The sequence below is a fragment of the Microtus ochrogaster genome, chromosome 4 (genome assembly GCF_000317375.1).
Source record: "Microtus ochrogaster isolate Prairie Vole_2 chromosome 4, MicOch1.0, whole genome shotgun sequence".
NCBI classification, from domain to species: domain Eukaryota; kingdom Metazoa; phylum Chordata; class Mammalia; order Rodentia; family Cricetidae; genus Microtus; species Microtus ochrogaster.
In genome coordinates, this window is record NC_022011.1 from 31,405,274 (window position 1) to 31,430,021 (window position 24,748).

Below are 24,748 nucleotides of genomic sequence, written 5' to 3' on the forward strand. Positions count from 1 at the left end.
AGGGTTTCTCTGTGGTTTTGGAGCCTGTCCTGGAACTAGCTCTTCTAGACCAGGCTGGTCTCGAACTCACAGAGATCCGCCTGCCTCTGCCTCCCGAGTGCAGGGATTAAAGGCGTGCGCCACCACCGCCCAGCATCTTTACTAATATTTCTAAATCCCCTGCCCTTACCCCAGCAAAAGGTATTTTTCTTGAGGCTGGTCCCCAATAATAAGGATTTTCTCAAAGAATTGGGAAATTTAAGATGCATTTGCTTTGAGTGACAGCAAAAATATAGAAAGTGCCAAGAAAGATTTCTTTGACAGTCTTAGCAAGCGAGCCAGTGGTTGCAATGCAGGTGTTTGCAGTGTTTCCATGGATGCAGATCCACAGCAGGGGTGTGGAGGTTGCTGGGATTCTGTCTGGGTAAGCAGTGTGCACATAGGGCGGTCAGTGAAGACAGATGTCCTTGGTCTGGAAGCCTGATTAAGTGCTTGTGAAGCTGTTAAAGGAAGCAGGGTAACTCTGCGATTTAGTACAACTCACAATGCCTTCTAGGGGAGAGCACTTTCCTTGCCAGAAATCTGTAAGAGTCACAGCAAAAGCTCTTTATGCACATTCCGACTCCTGCAAACATCCAACTACCTTTGACTCGGGGGCTCAGATACAGGTGAGCAGGATGCTATTATTATGTCTTCAGCAGGTTTGGGGATTTTGTTGGAAGATTTTCTTTATGAGAAATTCTTGGAACTCACACTGATGCTGGTGACATTTTTAAATTGGAGATGTCTAAGTTTGGAGGTTGTGGTTTTATTTATTTATTTACTTGGTTTTTCGAGAGAGGGTTTCTCTGTAGCTTTGGAGCCTGTCCTGGAACTCCCTTTGTAGACCAGGCTGGCCTCGAACTCACAGAGATCCGCCTGCCTCTTCCTCCCGAGTGCTGGGATTAGAGGCGTGCGCCACCAACGCCCGGCTGGTTGTGGTTTTTATTGTATCCATGGTTTATTTTGTAATTCTTGGGAGACAGTAGATTAGGAGCAGTAGGACAATCGGAGGGAGTGCTTCTTCAAATAGTTTGAGGGCTGGACTAACCTCTTTCCTCTCACCAGCTCCCTACCCAGACAGCACAGTAGCCTCTGGGATGGGGGTGAGGAACAGGGACATGTCAGCATCAGGTTTAGGAAGTTACTTTTTTTATTCTGACATTTAGACAAAAACCAACATTTCCTCAGGGAATTGAGAAAATATTTCCTACTTCCTAAAAAGGACTTTTCTCCTTATTTCTTATTAAAAGTACAGAGACCTATGGTCCTTATTAGCATATCAAGGTCTGAGCTAGCCTCTTGGCTCCTACAGCCCCTGCTCACATGTACTTGTTAAACCAGTGGTTCCCCCTTTTTACCCACTGTGCAGAGCTGTCATTTTACTGTCTTTACCGTGCTCATTTCATTCAGTCACTAAGCTCATCCTCTATCCAGAAGGCTGGCCAGGAAGAAGAGAGGCAGTGGCACAGACTGCAGTTATGCAGGTTGAGGAGATAAAGTTTTCAGAGCCATTGGGTGTTCAGTGACTTTCCTTCTACATGCCATGGGAAAGGGAATTTGGGGAAGGAGACACATTGGGAGAGCAGAGACACAACCAGGTTCCCCACCCCACCTCAACCTCCTCCTCTTCCACCTAATCACCTGACTTCTCTGCACCCAGGAGCCCTCATTGATGATCCAGCCATAGGGTCTCAGCACCATGTTCTGGGGCCCTCCTACCTTGAAGATCCCGCTTTACATTCGGCACATAATATTCGTGTCTCCTGTAGCCAAACTGAGAAAAGAGCTAGTCAGGGCAGAGCAAGGGAGGTCAGGCCAGGGCAGGGCAGGGCAAGGCAGGGCAGGGCAGGGCAAGGCAGGGCAGGGCAAGGCAAGGCAGGGCAGGGCAGGGCAGGGCAGGGCAAGGCAGGTCAGGTCAGGTCAGATCAGGTCAGGGCAGGGCAGGGCACCACAGTATAGTTCCCACCCAGGAGCCTTGGGGCCTGAACGGACCTTCAAGAATCAGCTGACAGGAACTGGGTGTGGGGGGGCAGCCAAAATGCCCATAGCAAATTGTGGGTCATATGTTGGAGAGACCTGTCACTGTGGCTGTTAAAAGCCACACTTGATGAAGTGAGTGGTTTTAGAAGGTGTCTCTTCTGTCAACTCTCTCCACCATGAACCATCTGAAACCTAGCTGGAGGAAACTGACATCCAGAGATGCTGAACTACCAGCCTTACACTGTGAGCATCTTACCATCTCACTCACCTCAAGCTGTGCCAGCCTCATCCTGTGGCACAACCAATGTCTGGTTAATTGCTGTTTACAAATAAATACAGAATTAATAAAGAAAACAAGTGAAAGGAAACCTGGAAATGGAAAATTTGGGTAAGTGAACAGGAACTACAGCATCAGGCATCACTAATAGAGTATAAGAGATGGAAGAAAGAATTTCAGATGTTGAAGACACACCAAAGGAAATGGATTCTTCAATCAAAAAATGTTAAATCTAAAAAATCCCTACCGCGCAATATCCAGAAAATGGTGGGCACTATGAACCAATCAAATATAAGAACAGCAGGAATACAGGAATGAGAAAAATCGAGCCCAGAAATGCAGAGAATATATTTAAACAAAAATCAAGGAAGAAAATTTTCCCAATGTAAATAACAATCTGCTTATAAAGGTACAAGAAGATTACAGAACATCAAATAGATTGGGCCAGAAAAATAAATCACCTCGCCACATAATACTCAAATGCTAAGCATACAGAACAATGAAAGAATATTAAAAGCAGCAGGGGGGGGCTGGAGAGATGGCTCAGTGGTTAAGAGCATTGCCTGTTCTTCCAAAGGTCCTGAGTTCAATTCCTGGCAACCACATGGTGGCTCACAACCATCTGGAATGAGGTCTGGTGCCCTCTTCTGGCCTGCAGACATACACACAGACAGAATATTGTATATATAATAAATAAATATTTTAAAAAAGCAGCAAGGGGAAAAAGTCCAAGTAACAAATAAAGGAAGACCTATTATAATCACACCTGCCCCCTCAACAGAAACCCTAAAAGGCAGAAGGGCCTGGACTGATGACTTGTAGACTACAAGGGACTACTAAGGGTGTCATCAAAGGCTACTATACCCAGCAAAATGCTCAACCATCATAGACTGGCAAAACAAAACAAGATAGTTCATAACAAAGTCAAATTTAAACAGTATCAAACTAAAGCCCAAGCCCGATATAAGGTACTAGAAGGAACACTCCAACCCCACAATGCTAACCCCATAAACAGAAGTGATAGATAATATCACACCAGCAAAACCGAAAGACACACACACACACACACACACACACACTCTACAACCATCACCAACAATATAACAGCAATTAACAATCATTGGTAATTGAAAACCCTCAATATCAATGGACTAAAAACACCAAAAAAAGGCACTGGGACACAAAATCACAAACTGACATTCTACTGTATACAAGAAGCACACCTCAGCATCCAAGATAGACATTACCTCAGAGTAAAGGGCTGGAGAACGATTTTCTTTCTTTTTTTTTTTTAAAAAAATATTTATTTATTTATGGATCTAAGAAGCAAGCTCATGTAGCTATCCTAGCATCTAACAACAGATTCTGAAGAAACACAGAGGATAATAGCATATCTGCATGTCATCTCTGTAATAATTCTAGCTACAAAAAGCTTGGGATTTAAATTTTTCTTCTCCACATAGCAAACAAATGAACATTCGAAAAGCCCTCTGGCTCTGCTGTGGTGGTGCATGCCTTTAATCCCAGCACTTGGGAGGCAGAGGCAGGTGGATCTCTGTGAGTTCGAGACCAGCTTGGTCTACAAGAGCTAGTTCCAGGACAGGAACCAAAACCACAGAGAAACCCTGTCGAAAAAAAAAAAAAACTACAAAAAAAAGAAAGAAAAGCCCTCTGATGGTCATGGCTTTCATTATTTCTGTGTTCTTTCTGCCCTTCATTTTCTACTGTTACATGTAGTGTAGACAAGAAGGGTGCAGTTCTCACAGTCATCTGACAAATGAGAAATCAGTAAAGATAAAAATCAGAAAGTCTAACAAAATCAGTAATGAAAAGGGGGACATAACAGATGCGGAGGAAATCAGGAGAATCATTTGATCATATTTCAAAAGCCTGTACTCCACAAAATTGGAAAACTTGAAATGGACAACTTTCTGGATAAATATCACTTATCAAAATTAAATCAAGGCCAGATAAGCAAATTAAGTAAACCTATAATGTCTGCTTTCTGCCACACGGATTATGTCACAAGGTATAGATGGCCTTTGCCCTATCCACCTGTTTAACACCATGAACACCAAAAGAATTTCTGCAGCTCCCCCTTTCACTGACAAGCTTACTGGAATAGTGTGATCACATACTGCCTGATTTTTAAATAAAAAATGGACCACTTAGATGATGGGTATCCTATTCTATACATTACAGCAGAAACATACCAATCACTAAGTAAAACCACAAGAGAACATGAACAAAAGTGGCAGAAGAAATATAAGGAACACAAAATAATTTTCACTAAAAGGATTTGCCACACATAGAGCAAACTTTAGTATTTCAAAATAGAAAGGACAATCCAGTGCTCTCCATCACTGGTCCTGAGTGATCACGGCAATTCATTTACTTCCTTCAAGACTGTGATGAATAATAAAAGAAACAAGAGTTTTTTCTTGTTGCTAAAGACTACCGTGATGTCTAAAGTACTTACCAAATAATTACATGAATAGGGTTTTTCTCTTGTATGATTTTGTTCTTCTTTCCTGACTTCAAAATGATCTAAATAGACTTTAAAACATTGACAGGGCTAGACACAGAGCTGGACAGTTTAGAAAAGTTTTATTATCAGGACCAAGTTTTGATTTTTGACAACTTCACATAGAGCTTCATAACTTCATAAACTGATTTTGTCTATGAGTTTTCAGATGGAAACAATATAAAATACAACATCATGAATCTTGAACAGATTGTTGACACTGTTAAAATTTCCCACAGAATGAATGCTCTTTTATGCAAGGGTGTAAAGTGTGTTGGATAGAGAGCTTACCAAATACTTTATAAAAATACACTCTCAGAATTGTTTTAGGCACTCAAAGACTATTGTAAAACACAAAGGCTTTAACAGACTGATTGTATACACAACGTTAACGCCTGTATAAAGTGCAAAACTTTGCAACACTGGCTATATTTTTAGGGTATTTCTGCACTACATCTTTCTCAGATGATTTCAAAGATTGCTCATTAATGCAAAGGTATTCACACATTGGTTACATTCTCAGGGTTTCTCTCCAGTATGTGTTCTTTTATGCACCTGAAGGCTATGCTGGTGTTTAAAGGTTTTGCCACACTGATCACATCCATAGGGTTTCTCTCCAGTATGTGTTCTTTTATGTATTTGAAGGCTACGCTGTTGTTTAAAGGTTTTGCCACACTGTTCACATCCATAGGGTTTCTCTTCAGTATGTGTTCTTTTATGCATTTTAAGATTACCTTGTTGTGCAAAGGCTCTACCACACTGATTGCATTCATAGGGTTTCTCTCCAGTATGTGTTCTTTTATGACTTTGAAGATGACTGTGCTGGGCAAAGGCCTTACCACACTGATTGCATTCATAGGGTTTCTCTCCAGTATGTGTTCTTTTATGTATTTGAAGTGCATTGTGATGAGAAAAGGTTTTACCACACTGATCACATCCATAAGGTTTCTCTCCAGTATGTGTCCTTTTATGTATCTGAAGATTATTGTGGTATGTAAAGGCTTTACTACATTGATTACATTGATAGGGTTTCTCTCCGGTGTGTGTTCTTTTATGTATTTGAAGATTACTGTAATATGTAAAGGACTTGTCACATTGATTACATGGATATGGTCTCTCTCCAGTATGTGTACTTTTATGCATTTGAAAAGCATTGTGATGAGCAAAGGTTTTACCACACTGAATACATTCATAGGGTTTCTCTCCAGTGTGTGTTCTTCTATGTATTAGGAGATGACTATGTTGAACAAAGGCTTTACCGCATTCATTGCATTCATAGGGTTTCTCTCCAGTATGTATCCTTTTATGTGTTTGAAGAGCACTGTGACAAGCAAAGGTTTTACCACATTGATAACATTCATAGGGCTTCTCCCCAGTATGTGTTCTTTTATGCTTTCTAAGATTACCTTGCATTGCAAAGGCTTTACCACACTGATTACATTGATAGGGCTTCTCCCCAGTATGTGTTCTTTTATGCATTTGAAGACCTATCTGATAGGCAAAGGCTCTACCACATTGATTACATTGATAGGGTTTCTCTCCAGTATGTATTCTTTTATGCCTTCGAAGATTGCTTTGTTCATTAAAGGCTTTACCACACTGATTACATTCATAGGGTTTCTCTCCGGTATGTGTTCTTCCATGCTTTTGGAGATAGCAGTGATAAGCAAAGGCTTTACCACATTGATGACATTCAAAAGGTTTCTCTCCAATAAGTGTGCTTTCATGCCTTTGAAGAAGTCTGTCATATGCAAAGGCTTTAACACATTGATTATAAACAGAAGATTTCTCTCCAGGATAATTTCTTTCAGGTCTGTAAGGATAATTGACACATGTAAAAGTTCAATCATGTTTAATACACCATTGAATCTTTGTATCTCTATGAATAAATTTTATAATTTAGTCCAATTGTAAAGAGGACTCGGATCTTAGGGTTCTATTATTAGGTTTGTACTCATGTTGTTCCCCTTCATTTTGGGTTGTTTTGCATCTTTGAAGATGCCTGTGATGGAAAAATACTTTAATAAAGAGTTCACATTTATAGAATCTTTTCAATATGAGATTTTTCATATATTTGTAGAAAAATGGAAAAATTCATATATAGACATATGGTATAGAAAGTGAGGTTTCTTAGGAGCTGGAGAGATGACTCAGGGATTAAGAGCACTGACTGCTCTTCCAGAAGACCCTAGTTCGATTCCCAGCACCTCCATGGCAGCTCACATCTGTCTGTAACTCCTGCCTAGGGGATCCAACACGCTCACACAGACATACACCATGTAAAACACCAATGCACATAAAATAAAAGTTAAATAAAAAGAAAAAGAAAAAAAGTGAAGTTTCTTCATAACAACTGCCTCTTGGCTCTTGACTCTAAATGCCCATCTCACTAAACTCGGCACAGACTCAGCAAGATTATGAGTAACACTAGTTTACTATGGACTGTTTGCTTATTAGAAGGTTTGAGGGACGGACTCATTACCTCTTCAAAATGTATACCTTTTGGGGGGCTGGAGAGATGGCTCAGAGGTTACGAGCACTGACTGCTATTCTTCTAGAGTTCAATTCCCAGCAACCACATGGTGGCTCACAGGCATCTGTAATGAGATCTGGTGCCCTCTTCTGGCCAGCAAGCATACAGACAGACAGAACACTGTATACTAAATAAACAACTCTTTTAAAAAGAGGTTTACCTTTTGTAATATGAGTGGTGAGGAATTAATGGATTAACAGTTCTACTGAACAGCTCTCATCGAGCTGTGATTCCAATGGTGATATCTGCGAAGGTACTGTTTCTGGTCTTATTTCTTTTTTTTTTTTTTTTTTTTTTTTTGGTTTTTCTAGACAGGGTTTCTCTGTGGCTTTGGAGCCTGTCCTGGAACTATCTCTGTAGACCAGGCTGGTCTCGAACTCACAGGGATCCGCCTGCCTCTGCCTCCCGAGTGCTGGGATTAAAGGTGTGCGCCACCATCGCCCGGCCTCTGGTCTTATTTCTTAAAATAATGCCTTGCAAATGCAATTCACCTCATTGAAACTGATGTATACGGTTTGTGAGAATTTAATAATCATCGTCCACATGAAGCTGTTCTTATTTATACTGTTCTTTAGTGTAAAATCTCCAGGACACATTATAGTTTCTTCAGAGGAACATTTGTATCCATCTGGGAATGATAGTTACCTTTCCTGTTTTCTAGAACTTTGACAATGTTCTTCAATATTATGGTTTTCCCAAGTGTATCCTACAACAGAGTTGAAAACATATGATATATTATTAAAAATTGTGCGACATTTAAATTACTATCCTCAGTGAACCTTAAACCATGACGCATTTATTCACCTCATTCTTCTTTATCAATCAAATTACAGAAGAATATGAAAAAACCAAGGAACAGCTGTCTCCTTATTTAAAAACATGGTGATAAATTCAGGTTTACCTATGATACTGAGGTTGTGGTAAGTGTCCAGCATCACATCTTTGTAGAGATTCCTCTGGGAAGGATCCAGCAATGTCCACTCTTTCCATGTGAAGTCAACATGCACATCATCATAGGTCACTGCATTCTGAAATATCCATACATTTTTATGATCGAAAGCATGATAGTGACAACATTGTAAATGTACACTTCTTTGACAATATAGTCATATAATTCTGGTACTCCCCACACTTCTTCCATGAAACAGACATTACATTGTAATCACCAAGTCACTCTGGAAAGAAACTGAATGGAAGGTTCGCCTCCCTCATTTCTGTACCCTGTGAGGGGATATCACCGTGCAAGAGAAATGACTATAAAAAAACAGAGAGAAACCAGTAAACAGATCAACACTACAGCAGACACAGGAGAGAAATTCTATCAACAATTGGTAAATACAAAAAAGAAAATCAAAGGGACAGGCTGTAAAGACTGGCTCATGCCTTCAAACACAGAAGTCAGAGGGAGGAAAATCTGCCTTGGAGTTGAATGCCAGCCTAGTCTATGCAGCCAGTTCCAGGACAGCCAGAAGTACATAGTACAACCCCATCTCCCATGCAAAAATCAGTCAAGCAAACAAAAAATAGAAAGAACTCAGCAGTATCTTACTGACGTTGCTACAGAGAGTCCTGTATTCATCTTCCAGAAACCTGAACTTCTCCACTTGAAGCTGTAACACCAGTAAGATTGTACTAACAGGCACTACGTGCTTTAAACAGTAACAAGTGGACAGATGGAAACATTCGCAAATTAAATGTGGATAATAAATAATCCATACAGAGGCAAAGAGACACCTCATTAGTAAAGAGCTCTTGCTCCTCTTGCACAGAGGAGGGCTCAATTACTACTATCTGCTTCAGGGAACATAACTTGAATTATTCAAGTTCAGTGTTTTTGAAAACATCTTTGATCATTGTGAGGATCAGGTACCTGTGTGGTGCATGTCCATGCTTATAGGTGAAATATGAATTTTCATTAAAAAATTAAAAACAAAAGCAATAGGCAGGAAGGTGATGTATGTGCAATGCAGTGAATCAGAAGGCACAGGCAGTATTTTTGTCGCGAATACATGCCATCCTGGGAAATCAAAAGATAATTTCTGCCAAATTTGAAAATTCAAAGTATAAGTAAAGCTCAGTTTAACAGCAAATACTTGGCATGGTCAAAAACCTACATTCCAGGCACATCACACAATAAGACAAAAAGCCAGGAATGTTGGCCCACTTTTAATCCCAGCATTTGTGATACCAAGTCAAGGGGATCGGTGAGTTTGAGGTCATTCTGGAGCCAGCTGAGTGGACAGAGCTACTTTCAAGACAGCTAGGGCTACAAAGAAAATCCTTGTTTTGACAAACAAACAAACAATTAAAAACCAGAAAGGTAGCAAACTGGCTTAGCACTGAATAGCAGTTGCTTCTGCTATATCTTACGTGATGTAGAGATAGAGTCTTTAACAGTGGTGAAGTCACGACAGCACAAGAAGGAAGCTGGCTGAGTAGTATCAACTACAACACAATAGACACAAAGGACAGGAAATGAATTGATGCTATAGAGACCCATATCACCCTCCCTAAGAAGAAAACCATCCAGAAAGTCTCTTCCTAATAAAAGGTTCACAAGCAATTGAAAGAAAGTCACCAAATAAACAAATGTTCAAATATATCAACATCTGGTAAGTTTTAGATTCAATCAACTACATAGGCTCATTGTAGGCTAATGGTCATCCATGAAGAAAATACAATGTCACTTCAACGATCCTCATCATCTGCAATAACCCCTACACCGCTCCAATGTCCGAGGTCTCTCCAGACACACAAGACAATCTCTTGACAGTAGCATCTTGCAAATTCAGAAAACAAGTTACATCTTTCCTATACACAATCGCACAGCACACTAGTCATCTTCTGAAAGACATTGATGGAGATACGATGAGGAACAAGACCAAAGCACAGTGGCCGCACTAGTCTGCCATAAAAACCTGGCTGTAGTGGTGCATGCCTTTAATCCCAGTCCTAGAGAGAAAGAAATAATGGGAGGAGACAGCTCTCAGACAGTGTCATTATGGAATTCCTGGAGTCAGGGTCGCCATTTCAGACTGAGGTAGAGGTAAGAGCCAGTGGCTGACTGTTTTGCTTTTTTGACCTTCAGGTTGAACCCCACTATCTATCTCTGTTTTTCTATTAATTGTGCTACAGGCCTGGTATAGATAAGGTAGCTATCTGAGCATGAGACAGTGAGAAGGCAAGAGGAAAGCCAGGAAACAGTCTTTACCCATGGAATTTCCTTTTCGTGACCAGCTTGAATTTCTATCCTAAACTCCCAAAATGGCAGACTATAACTCAAAAGAATCAGCCAAATAATCCTGTTTTTGCCTGGAATCCTTTGGTTAATTGATTTAATTACAGCAACAGAGAAGCAAGTTAGAACAAAAACAGGACACCAAAACTGAATTTGTTCCTAGGAAAAAGCAGGGAATGTTGTCTTTCAGAAGAGTATGGGAGGGCTGGAGAGATGGCTCAGCGGTTAAGAGCATTGCCTGCTCTTCCAAAGGTCCTGAGTTCAATTCCCGGCAACCACATGGTGGCTCACAACTCATCTGTAATGAGGTCTGGTGCCCTCTTCTGGCCTGCGGAATATTGTATCCATAATAAATAAATAAATATTTAAAAAAAAAAGAGTGTGGGAGATAGCAAGACTTTATGGGCAAAAACCATAGGAAGTTGTACACAGAACTTAATCATCTGTTCTTTCTGGACCAGGAAGATGGGGATACTGAGAGCAATGGCAGAAAGTGGAGATAGCGATGATAGGATTTTAGTCAGAACTAGATAGACTCCATAAGAGTTTGAGCTAGAGGTCATTTGTGTGATATTTTGGCTCCAAAGTCCATTTTTAATTCTATGTCCTAGAAACCAATAGAGCATACTTAAGAAGTAGTGGGGGCTAATTTCCTAAATGCAGCAGTGAATCTGTTGGATGGTTATTACTGATGACTCATTCAGATCTACAGTGAAAAATTTTGGAAATGTCAATGTTTCAATTGTGGTAAACAAGGTCATCTAAAAAGGGGTTAGGTTATGAACAGGACACTCCTAAGCATAAATCAACTATTATTAAGGCCTGTTAGAACTCATGCCACAAGGTACAATCATGTTGGTAACAGTACAACCCATAGAATCAGAGAGGCTAAGAAACAAAAAGGATTATAGGGGAGATGTATGGCTTCCCTAGCAAGAGGAAATAGATCGTGTGGATGCATTAGAAGCAGGGGCGCATGGGAACCTGAGGGGTCAGGTGAGTAAGAAAGGGACAGAGGTGGAGAGCACAGGGGAGATGACTGGAAAGTAGAGCTTTTAGTGGAGGACATGGAAACAGCGCAGTGCACACAGTCTGGGACTATGAGGGTGACCCAGTGAGAACTCTTAGTAATCAAGACTATGGAGGCTGAGCCAGCCATCTTCTGTAACCGCATAAGGCTCCTAGTGATGCGATTGGGATACCAAGCCATCGACAAAACATTTGACTCACACTTGCCCTGCCTGCAGGATATGTTAGGTCAATGGTGGCTCAGAGCTTCTGTACTGGCCAACCAATGACTGGTCTAATGCATAAGATGTGAAAGGAAGCCCATACCTAACACTGCCAGGATGGCCAGCACCCAGACCTTGGATGTTCAGAGAATTAGAGTAGAACCAAGATACAACTGACTGAGAAAAAAAAAAATCAACAAAATGATGTGTACCTAAATTCTCCTGTAATCATTGTGCCTAGCCCAACAGTCGTCAGAGAGGCTTCTTGTGACAGCGATGGGAGTACATGCACAGACCCTTACCCAAGCCCGAGCTCTAGGACTCCAGTGGGAGTAGAGAATGATTGTAGGAACAAGATCAAAGGACCAAACCTAACAATATAGGAATAAAAGGAGAAGAATCAGTTCAAAGGCCCAGAAAACATCTTCCAAAAAATTGATAATCAAAAATTTTCCTAACACAGCCCACAAAATCAAGTAAGCAGAGCTCATCGAGTCTCACAGAAACAGAAATCACAGGGACTGCAGGGGTGGGAACATGGATCTCCGCATACACGTTATGGTTCGTCAGCTTAGTGTAGGTGGAGGCAGTTCATCCAGTCTTGGCCACAATAAATAGCCACATAGAAACTGTATTAATGAAAACACTGCTTGGCTTATTACTCATGTACATTTCTAGCTAGCTCTCATATCTTAAGTTTATCCATTTTTATTAATCTGTATATTGCCACATGGTTATGGCCTACCAATGGTAACGTCCTTTCTGATTGTTTGACTCCACCTACTCTTTTCCTCTATCTGCCTGGAATGCCCACCTTGCCCTAGTTGGCCCTGTGATAGGCCAAAAGCAGCTTCTTTATTATTATTTTTTTTAACGTAGTAAAAAGGCAGCTTGCTTTATTCTTGGAATGTAGATGGGGAACAGGGGTTTCCTGTAGCCTCCCAACATGAGCTTTACCAAGACTGAGAAACCAAACGAGTGGCACACTTGAAAGTTGCATCACTGGAAGAGGTTTTAGGTATCTCTCACTCAGCCCATCTTCCTTTCTCACTGGGTCCAGGCCTCCCAACTCCCACCAGATCTCTAGGCTAGGTGAGGTCTACCCTGTTGCCAATTGGGTTTGGCTTCTCAAACCCCTGAACATCTAAGCTTCTTGCTCAGGTTACTAAAAGTGGCTCTGCTCCAGGTGGCATAGGCCAGGGGTCAACAAATTCTTTTTTTTTTTTTTTTGGTTTTTTGGTTTTTTTGGTTTTTCGAGACAGGGTTTCTCTGTAGCTTTGGTGCCTGTCCTGGAACTAGCTCTGTAGACCAGGCTGGCCTCGAACTCCCAGAGATCCGCCTGCCTCTGCCTCCCGAGTGCTGGGATTAAAGGCGTGAACAAATTCTTCTTGGATGGATACTGTGCCCACAATCCCTGTGATTTCACTCTCAGTCACATGGGTGCACCTCAAAAACCAACTCAGATCCTTCCTGCCATTCCTCAGAGTAGAGACCACCAGGACAGCTGCTTCCTATTCTTCCCCATCCCCTTCCTTTCCCTCCCATTTTTCCTCCCCTCAACCTCCTTCCCAAAGCAGTTTCTTTATTAACCAATGGTATTTACAGCATCCAGAGGGGAATCCCACATCAGTTTGTTGTTTTTGTGGGACTCCTACAGTGGGTGAGGGGGTGTCTCTGACTCTTTTGCTTATTCTTTTTTTTTTTTTTTTTTTTTTTTTTTTTTTGGTTTTTCGAGACAGGGTTTCTCTGTGGTTTTGGAGCCTGTCCTGGAACTAGCTCTTGTAGACCAGGCTGGTCTCGAACTCACAGAGATCCTCCTGCCTCTGCCTCCCAAGTGCTGGGATTAAAGGCGTGCGCCACCACCGCCCGGCTTCTTTTGCTTATTCTTGGAAATCTTGTCCTCCTACTAGGTTGCTTCGTCCATCCTTGATATAAGGGCTTGTGCCTGGTTTTATTGTACCTTGTTATACAAGAGTTTGTTGATATCCTTGGGATTTCTGTCATATTCTGAAGAGAAATTTAGAAGTGGATCTGGTGGAAAGAGCGGTGGAGAGGACAGGGAGTAGTGGAGGGAGGGGAAATTCCATCTGGGATGTATTGAATGAGGATAAATTTAAATAAAAAGAAGGAAAGGAGTGTGGACACAGTGAGGGAAGACTGGACCCAAGCAAGACTAAAACTCAACAGGGCACACGACAAATCCTGTAGCTCTGTCTCAGACAGGAGGGGCTTCATTCTCAAAGGGCTTAGATAACTGTCCCTGAAAATTTTCATACATGTCTCTCTTATGTTACTTCTACTCTCTGTATGCAGCTCTCCATCGCAGATGTCTCATAACTTGGGTATCTCAATATCCCATCATCTCAACATAATACAACACTGACTTCATCTTCACAGTTTCATGCAGTGAACTCTAAGTCTCCTCACTGAATTTCTATTCCAAACTTAGATAGGTGCAAAATGGGTGAACTAAAGAAAACCACAGTGGAAGAGCCTATGACCAATAAATTTTGTATCTTTCTTGTATCCAGAACTAGTACAACATGGGTTATGCCCCCAAATTTGGCTTCTAAGTAGTGATAGAAGCTACCATGCTTGGACCAGAGTTGCAGCAGGCTCTGTATGAAGTTGCCTTTTGGGATTAGGAATCAAGTTGCCTATTCCTTCCATAAATTGAAGGATTTAATGGCTGGAATCTCACCCCTAGGGTGCCTTTCTAGGCTTCATAGATTGAGAAGGGCCTTTGCTGGCCAGTGCTCATCTTATGTACTGGGCTTCTCAACTTTGCTAATAATAGAAACAGATTGGACGAGAAGGGGTGTTCCAACTGATTGATCTTGCCTATGTGCACAAGTTGGCTGCTGAAATCTGTACCATGACACACAGAAAATGGCTTATTTCTCAAACCTCTAAGCTGACTTAACTGTGAAGCAGGACTGAGCAGTCTGCACCGGAGAATTCCCTAACTGCACAGCCAATATTCACCACCTTAAGGTAACTCTCTTACACTGTACACCACCAATGTGGCCAGTGTTTATTCACATGACATGAGTTACATGCTGGGCAATTACAGACTTACTCCTCCTGCCACACCCAGGGCCTTTTTCATACTGGACCCCAGCAGCTGACTGCATGCCCTGTTTCCCCCTGCAGTGTACACAAACTATTCCTCCTATTCTGGTCTGAAGGCTCCATGTGGAAATCCTTCTCCTGTTACTGCAATGGACAGTCAACCCCGACTCATGACTCAAATGGATAATTTTAAAATTCTGAGGTGGTGCAATCATTTATAATTTAAGAATTTTGGAGATGTAATATGGAGGATAACAAAGTCATCGCCCTGGAGTGCAACAGTCTGAAATCAAGGCCACTTGGGTCACCAGCAGAGAACAGTCTCAGAAACAGTTTTCTAAAAGGCTGCAAATGCGGCTGCTCTAGAAATACTGTGTCCTCCCAGGGAGAAATCACTCCTCACAATTAAGAGATTAATAGAGAAAAATCTCTGTGATGAGAACCTGCCTCTATCTCTGTCTAATGCTCAAAGAGGAGCAGCATTGACAGATTCTGCATTCCACATCTGCTGTCATCCCCAAGTTTCTCTTAGGGTCATGCGCCAGGTTATCCTCTGAACAATTTAAATAGGGACAGGAGACAGCAGGTGTGGACACTTAGGCAGATGGGAGACACAGTAAAGACATTATCAGAATTATTTCTGAAGGTCCCCAGTGACCTGATGCAGCAGGTCATTCTTCAGTGACAGGGTCCTGAGGGGAACGGGACTGAGAAGGAGAAAGAAAGACAGGAAAAGGAGAAGGTAGAAAAGATAAAAGCTGAAGTGGGGAGGTCTTGCACAAGCTGTGTCTTCTGCCAAGCAAGCTTCTTAAGAATAGCACCTTGTAGCCGGGCGGTGGTGGGTGGTGGCGCACGCCTTTAATCCCAGCACTTGGGAGGCAGAAGCAGGCGGATCTCTGTGAGTTCGAGACCAGCCTGGTCTACAAGAGCTAGTTCCAGGACAGGCTCCAAAACCACAGAGAAACCCTGTCTCGAAAAACCAAAAAAAAAAAAAAAAAAAAGAATAGCACTTTGTCTACTACTTACATGGGGGATGGAAAGAAATGGGGAGCTTCTATGAAGTCAGCAGAAACTACCATACAATGAGACAAATTCAGGAGGAGGCTAATCCAGCAGTGTTTGTTACACAAGGGTAACACAGGGCATCTCAGGAACAGTACAGATTAAGCCTACACTGCCCTTGAGACATATAACCATAGCTCCTGGTGGTGGGAAGAGCTGGGCTCTTAGGATCTGAAGGAACCCCTCCACAAAGGCCCTGGACCAAGACCATTACCTGCTGAATATTCTTGGTGTTAGAAAAGGAGTTCTGTTTTAATCTCAAAACATAAAAGCCACCTACACCTAAAGGCTCCAGGCTGTTTCTCCCTCTTCCCAAGAATGTTCCTCCTCTCTATAAAAGCCTTGCTTGACCAGACCAGTCCTTAAGGCAAGGGTGTTTTCCTTTTCAAATAGTTGTCACCTGGTGTCATACTGCCCCATCTCTCAGAACAATGCTTTTCTCAAGAAAACTGGAACTTTAAGGCACACCAGGCCATAAGGTCCACTGTGACTCTGGAATGCCTCTCTGAGCACCTTGTTAGAAGAATGGGCCTAGAGGCTGGTTGTCAGTCAGGGATGTCTCCTTTGTAAAGAGCTAAATGTCTGGATAATCTGGTGAAAAAATAATAAGCACCCTAGTATCCTTATCTTTACTGTGGGACCCTCACCCCTTATTCTCAAAGGGGTAAGAAGAAATTTCCTAGCAGAAGATAGTGGCCTTCCCCTCTCTGACCCAGGAGATTCCCAGCACAAGGCCACTTAGCTCAGCCCAGCCAGCCACCTGGTACAGGCTGATAAAGATGGCCTAACTCTCTAAGAACAAGGAAAAAGCTGACTTAACAGAATGGGAGGGAGCAAAAGTCCTTGTACCCATGCAAAAGCATCTTCAAAGATTCTCTTTGTAGTTATGCCTTTAAAAGCTTACCCCACAGAGGAGATACAACTCCTCTCTACCTTGTAACCGGGATGGAGATGAGTTCCAAACATGTTTGTATTATGCTGATTAAACCTTGCTTATTACAGTCTGGGCCTCTCTGTTGGTCTCTCTCTGAGGGTCGTAATCTGGGCACAACATTTACCAGGCCTGGTTAACAGATACTTATTTTTAAGGTATTTTAGAAGCAATCCTCCCGCAGCTAAATTCTACTTTGAGACTTACTACCTAGCCAGCATTATTAAGTCCTTAATGTCACCAAATCATACTCTTAGGACATCACAGAGAAGTAGTGGAGTGCTACCCGGCACACGAGATGCCTTTTACAGCCTCCACAAAATTAACTGTAAATGGACCTCACAAGTAAAGGTTAAATGCAAAGTCGTGAACTTCTAGAAAATACTGAAGAAACCAGGCCTCTCCAAGTTAGTCAACCTGCCTTCCATGGCTGCACCAAAAGCGCATTGCTGTTGACTCCAAACACGGTTCCACACACAGCTCCCTGCGCCCTTCGCTCTGCCCGGCTGCAGCCCACAGAGCAAAGTTATACACAGGACTGTGCATGGGTCCAGGGAGCAGCAGGGACCGCATGGGAGCTCACAGGACACGGAATATGACTGCAGATTCCCACCCGGCCCTGAGGACCCGCCACGCTGGAACCTGGATCTCCGCATCCGATTTTCCCCATCTGAGAACAGCAGCCCCTCGCTCACCACGTCGTGGTTCCCCGGCTCGCCCATGGTCTTCTCCCTGCTCCCTGCAGCGGCACGGGCAGCACAACACGCGAAAACACTACTCCCACCTCCTCCGCAATCCAAAAGGAGCGCAGCGACGCTCACGGAAGAGCCCGGCACGACTTCTGACTGGCAGTTCGGCCCGGAGGCACTGATTGGTTGGTGAGGCTTGAGTGACAAGAGTCCCGCCTTTAGGGTTTCCCCGAGTTTAAAGACACAGGGCTTGTTGACTCTTGAGGCAAACTTCCACGGCTTGTGTAGACTTTCCCCAGATCAACAGAGATTTGCATTTCAATAACTGTTGACCTTGGCTCCGACAGCTAATCCCGCCACCTCCAGGCACTCCACAGGCCACAAGCCCGTCCTCTTCGTCCTCCTACACGCGGTGTGAACCGCTTGCAGAGCCCTTTCCTCAAGGTGGAGTTGAGGGATTCCCTCAAGGTGGAAGGGTGCACAGAATATTAGCAATTTTAAAGAGAAATTTAAGGACACAAAAGGAGATGTTTGTTCTGTGGGTCCACTATGATGTCAGGTGAACTAAAGGTACTTTTTACCGGACACACGAGCACTTCAGATGTGGAGAAGAGATTTACAAGAATCAGATAAGAAAACAAAATTATAGGTTTATCTTCCACCACAGGATTGGATGATGATGGCTTCATTTTTTTCCAAAGTTTTCTTCTGGAATTCAGGGCGTACCCTTCATAAATACATAATAAAAAGTAGCCGGGCGATGGTGGCGCACACCTTTAGCCTTTAGTCCCAGCACTCGAGAGGCAGAGGCAGGCGGATCTCTGTGAGTTCGAGACCAGCCTGGTCTACAGAGCTAGTTCCAGGACAGGCTCCAAAGCCACAGAGAAACCCTGTCTCAAAAAACCAAAAAAAAAAAAATGAAGTTAGGAATATTGTCTTTATGAGTACTAGCCAGCACTTTGAGTGTTAGCCAGCTCATCTTCATCAATGGGCAGGTGAAAGAGAAACACAACTCAGGCTCTCTAAGAGCAGGACTGGTAAATAACAATCTCTCCATGCATGCAGAAAGTGGATTTATGAGAATGTCTCACAAGCTGCGGTCCAGCTAGTCCAACAATGGCGTCTAACTAGGGGAAGTTGAAGACTCCAGTAGTACTTCAGCCCATGAGGCTGGATATCAGTTGCTCTTCAGTTGTAGTAGGAGGAGCGGGCTGCGTCCCACCACCAGGCTAGCTTAGCCCCCCAAAATAACCACACAGAAATTGTATTAATTAAATCACTGCCTGGCCATTAGCTCTAGCCTCTTATTGGCTAACTCTCACATCTTGATTCAACCCATTTCTAATAATCTGTATGTCACCACGAGGTCGTGGCTTATCGGGAGAGATTCTAACCTACATCTGTCTCAGGCAGGCGATTCATGGCGTCTGCCACACTTCCCTTCTTCCCAGCCTTCTGTTCTGTCTACTCTGCCCACTTAAGGGCTGCCCTATCAAAAGGCCAAGGCAATCTCTTTATTCAACCAATGAAAGCAACACACACAGAAGAACCTCCTACACCATTTCCCATTTTTCTGTTTAAACAAAAAAGAAAGGCTTTCACTTTAACATAGTAAAATTACATATAACAAAACCATTATCAAGCAAGAATTACAGTTAAATATTTATATCTATTTTATCTTTTATCATAATTAAGGAAAACTATAACTATCTATTCTTCAACTCCATTAAAGACTCCAGAAGGATATAATATTACCTAAGTAAACAAGAAATAAGCAACTTCCAAAACTAAGGATTGCAGGGATAGAGAGCTGGAATTGGTATGTAAAATAAAATTGTTTTAAAAATAGAAAACGGTACCAAATGAAAAAATCTTGAGAAGATACTAGAACTTGCAATATCACTTGTGGTCATGGATTGGAACAATTCAATGTTGTGAGGAATGACATTTTTACCAGAAGCAATCTAGAGATTCAATGTAATTTCAGTGGAAATTCCAGTGGCATTCCTCAGAGAAATGGGAGGAAGAATTTTAATATTCATATAGAAGTACACAAGAACCTGAGCAACCAAGATAATCCAAAGTAAAAAGGCAATTGCCAGGGATGTCACTATATTTGATTTCAAGTTGTGCCACAGAGCCATAGTAATCAAAGCATCATGGTACCACCCCAGAAGCAAACTAAGAGATCACAGGAATAGAAGAGAGAGCCTGGCTATCAGGCCATGCAACTTAAGACACATGCTGTTCAACCAAGACACCAAAAATACATATCGGTATAAAAGTGGCCCTAAGGTTAAGGGCATATGTAACCAGTCAGTTTTCAGTAAGAACTGATCCTGTTACATAGGTGGGAATTAATGTCACATATTGTAAATCAGGGCCAAAGCTTAGGCTTGGGAACTCCCACACCCTAGGGAGGAAGTTAATAGTGTTATCTTGCTAAATGAACATGTGCTCAAACTGCGTTTGAAATATCTATGCTTATTCATATAGAACAATACATTTTAAGTTAGTGGGAATCACCGTGTACTGGGTTTTTCCTTTGGAGGCACTAAGTAGTGACTCTTCCACAAGAACAACATTAACTCCAGTTTTTCCAGAAAACCCACATCTGTCTTTGCTGTTTCTTTGTTAATGGGGTTGCACCCTGAGTACACCTTTGCCCCATCTACATGTCCTGTCTTCTGGTCTCAGGAGAAAGTCGTGGAGGTACAGACTGTCTATCAAGTATTTTTTTTAAATATTTATTTATTTATTATGTATACAATATTCTGTCTGTGTGTATGCCTGCAGGCCAGAAGAGGGCACTAGACCTCGTTACAGATGGTTGTGAGCCACCATGTGGTTGCCGGGAACTGAACTCAGGACCTTTGGAAGAGCAAGCAATGCTCTTAACCTCTGAGCCATCTCTCCAGCCCTCTATCAAGTATTTTTATTGCTGGGTCTGGATATACATTGTACAGATGAGAAGGTGGATGATTAGGTGTTTTTTTTTTTTTATTTCATTGCCAAGCATTCTATTTTTTTTTTTGACTTAGGAGTACTTGTCTTCAAAATGACTTAATCCTTCAGAGTCATGAGGTATGAACAAAGCAAAAATAGAAACAAACTGGTATTTAATAGCTAAACATGTCTGCATATGCCTTGCTATTCACATGAGACTCTCATTTAGAAGTCAGAATAATTTATATCAGTGTGGAAAAGGAGCAAAACACAACCCAACAAATACAACCTAGTGGGATTGCAATAAACACACCTAAGTATGTATTAAGTTTTCAATACAAAATGAATTAGATGATTTTTAATGTAGAAGCACAGTCCTTGCATTAAAAGATTTTACCCCACTCTATCTGAAATGTTGAAAGCTGACTTAAGACATTTAAGATGACTCGTACTGCAAAGCAGAAGTTGTAGCTTGAGCGCTAATAGGTCTTAATAATCAAAACCTGGAGTCAGATATCAAGGGGAAAATTGAAATTCCAGAGGAGCAAAGCAGTCAACCACCACCAAGACTCTATCTACCTCAGACCAAAGGGGCGATCCTGTCCTCAGACTGACTGCCTCAGACAGACAGACTGCACTGCATTCCTATCTCCACCTCCCTACTTCTGAGATTAAAGTCATGTGATCAGAAGTGCTTGGATCACAGGTGTGAGCTCAGTTTCTCTTTTAGATCAACCTCATGTACTCTAGAGAAGGCTTGAACTCATAGAGATCTGTCTGACTCTGCCTGCCAAGTGCTGGTATTAAAGGCATGCACCTCCAATGCCTGGCCTCTATGGCTACCTAGTGTGGCTGTTTAGGATTAAGGTGTGTGCCACCATTGCTTGGCATCTATGGCTGACTAGTTTGGCTAGCTTTGCAGTCTGATCATCAGGCAAGCTTTATTTGTTAGATCATAAACAAAATACCAGCACAGGAATTATCTCTATGAACTTAGTAGTTCCTCACAACATGATACTACAGACTTAAGGCACTAGAAAGAAACTCCGCTTCCTACAATCTAACCCACTGGCCAACAGTGTCACATTGCTCATAACTTCAAGCACCTAATTATATCATACTTTCGTCTTATCAGGGAATTATACACATGAATGCAGAACGTCTATTCAGGAAAAGAAAGTGCCCTTGAGTCTAAAGATGTATCCGAAAATAAAATTCATGTTGATGCAAACATGAATTGCAATAGTTTATTTTTATCAAATGTTTCTATGCTATAGGTTTTTTTAACCTAAAATAATCTGTAATTTAAGTCATTATTAGAAAATTGAGGTAAATGTCAGTCAATTTTGGTTTTAAATGTGAAACAGAAACAAAAAGTGTCTCCAAATTCATTTGAATTTTTAAGATTGATTTTTTACAAGTGATGTCTAAGGGTATGTGTAAATGGAGACACGTGCCTATGGAGGCCTAAGGTTTTGCTTTCTCGAAACCTAGAATTCCAGGCAGTTGTGAATGACCTGACACGGGTGCTGGACAAACAGTTTGGGTCCTCTACAAGAGCAGTGTGTGCTCTGCCCCTCTGAGCCATGGCTCCAGCTCCTCATTAGAGTCTAAAATTCCTGTCTTCAGTCACTAGGGATTGAGGATAATGTATCTGTCAACAGGTAGATCCTTTACTCTCTTACCTAAGATGTCATGGTTCAGATGGTGGTTCTGATTTCTTTTCTTATTAATAGTACTTGAGACCCAACTTCCTGATAAGTCCTGCCTTCACCAAAAGTTACTGAATTTGATCACATCTTCATTAGGGTTTTAGTGCTGTGATGAGAAACTACAGTCATGGCAACTTCTATAAAAGAAAACACTTACTGGGGGCAGACTGACAGGTTCACAGTTTTGGTCCATTGTTGTGTGGCAGGAAGCATGGCATATCCCAGGCAGATGTGTGTGAGGGCCACAGTTGGGAGCCTGCTCCACCTTGACTGGAGGTCAGAGAGGTTGAGCTTATTCTTACTCTTTGACAACGGATGTGGCTACAAACGGTATCTACAGCTGTGAGGACAAAGGAATCCTGAACATTGGGAAGTCAGGCTACAACTGAAGCGATGGAGGGAAAGTATCCAAGATAACTGTGACACTGTCAAAGATGTTACCCTAGCGGGTGGGAGAAGGGCTATATACACAACAGTAAACAGAAGGTATCCTGGGAACCTAACGCTGTGAGGAGAAATACTGACTGCCAGGAAGTCAGGCCTTACCTGCAGTTGTGTTCTGGAGGAGGAACGGTCCCCAGCATGATGTGGCAATGTTGCTCCTCTATGAGTCATTAGAGCTGGGCTCCACTCCACTCTGCTAAGAGAACTTCCCAGCGGAGATGTCCATCACCACACTGCTCTACCCCCCTCAGGGAGTTTCCCCGAAAACTTGTCCATCACTTTCCTAATCTGCTCCACTAGTGACTATCACAGCAGAAATGCCCATCACTTCTCTGCTCCGCTCCACTAGGGAATTTCCCAGCAGAGATGTTCATTTCTACTTAGCTCTGGACCCAACTGTTACTTCTCTGCTTCTCTCACCTAAGAAATGTTGCCGCCTTTGCTGTGGCCCCGTGATGGAGTATCTGAGCAGAGGTATCCTTTGTTTCTCTGCTCTGCTCCACTAGGGAGATTGCATGCAAGGTTTCTGCTCTGCTTGAGTGAAGGTTCTCCACCAAAATCTGGCTCAAAGGATTTATTTAGGAGGTATGAATCCAGGAGAGTGGCTGCCTCTGGCAGAGTAGAAAATGGCAGCAGCCTTCTGATAGGCACAGAGATTATATGGGGCTCCTTAGAGGCAGAGTTTTCCAGGAAGAGTATTTCAAGAGTAAGAATTGGTTGGATTTCAATTCCTGAGTTTTAATGTTGTGATTGGATGGTTGTGTGCTCAGGGACTGGTTGGTTTTCCTGCACAGGGATTGGATGATTTCAAGCTCAGTAGTAGGTCAGGGACAGAGTGTGAGTTTTTACTTTGATTTTAGGCCCAATGTGCCTTTCACTGGTTCTGCTGTCAGACCTGTGCTGAGAGACTGAAAAGCGTAGTCCCCTTCCATGTGCGATTCCTGAGATGCAGGAAGCAGTTCCCTCCAGGTAACCTAATGGCAGCTAAATGAGCTGAGTACCAAGGAGAAAACATGTACGTGCCCCAAGGACCACTATTATGGAATCTGCTTACGCATTCGGCACTGTTACAGATGATTCTCATTATGCAGTTCTGCTAGTGCACTTGTTCTTCATGTTCTTTTTCTCTTTCCTCACTAGTAGCTTCCGAAAATATAGATGTGCTGTACAATATGAGTCTTTCTGATCAGAGAGAGTGGGCAGGCAATAAATCTATGAAGCACGTTATGGGGAAAAACCTGGCTGATGAAAGAATTGGGAAAATTTGGAAATGCAGAAATTGTTTTGTTTACCTGATTATAAAACTTAGCCAAAGAATTATACTGAAACAGAAAAGAACTTGGTTATGATCAACAAAGTTCCTGAAGAACCTAGGGCTTTAGGGCTGACTGCCTATGGCCTTATAAATCAAATTGAAGTTATGACAATGGAGTAAAACCCACTGAACTATGCTTCTGTAAACTGCAAGCAGTTAGCCTCTGAGGTAAAACCCTCAGAAGTTTTTCTATGATTAACTCAGCTAAGAATTAAGAATATAGTGACTGGAATGGGGTTAGGAACTGGGAAAATGTCAAAATGAACGATTGTGTTCTGATATCAAAGAATCTTTACGCTTCTTGTGAACTGCTTTGTTTGTCCATGTAATGATTAACCTGTGGCAAGAAAAAAGAATCATTTTCCTTGTGTAAAATTTACAATAAAAGACTGAGGTTTGAAGCTCGGGGCAAGAAGGAGCAGAGGAAGAGGAAGAACTTGCCCTGGCTTGCATCAGAATCCTGTGTTCCTGGACTCATTTCACCTTCCAGACATCCCAGACTCGAGACCCACTTTTCTGCTGAGGGTGTGTTTTTTTTTTTTTTTTGGTGTTTCGAGACAGGGTTTCTCTGTGGCTTTGGAGCCTGTCCTGGAACTAGCTCTGTAGACCAGGCTGGTCTCGAACTCACAGAATCCACCTGGCTCTGCCTCCCGAGTGCTGGGACTAAAGGCGTGTGCCACCACCGCCCGGCTGAGGGTGTGTTTTTTGACTCGAACTTTTTCCCTACACTAGGGCTTCATATTCTTTTTTTTTTTTTTTTTTGGTTTTTCGA

The 24,748-nt window shown here is 42.3% G+C and overlaps 1 pseudogene; it reads right to left on the reverse strand.

The window, feature by feature from the left end:
* LOC102000297 overlaps nucleotides 1–17,688 on the reverse strand; it is a 59,094-nt pseudogene extending 41,406 nt beyond the window's left edge.
* Between the last annotated feature and the right edge of the window lie 7,060 nt (nucleotides 17,689–24,748).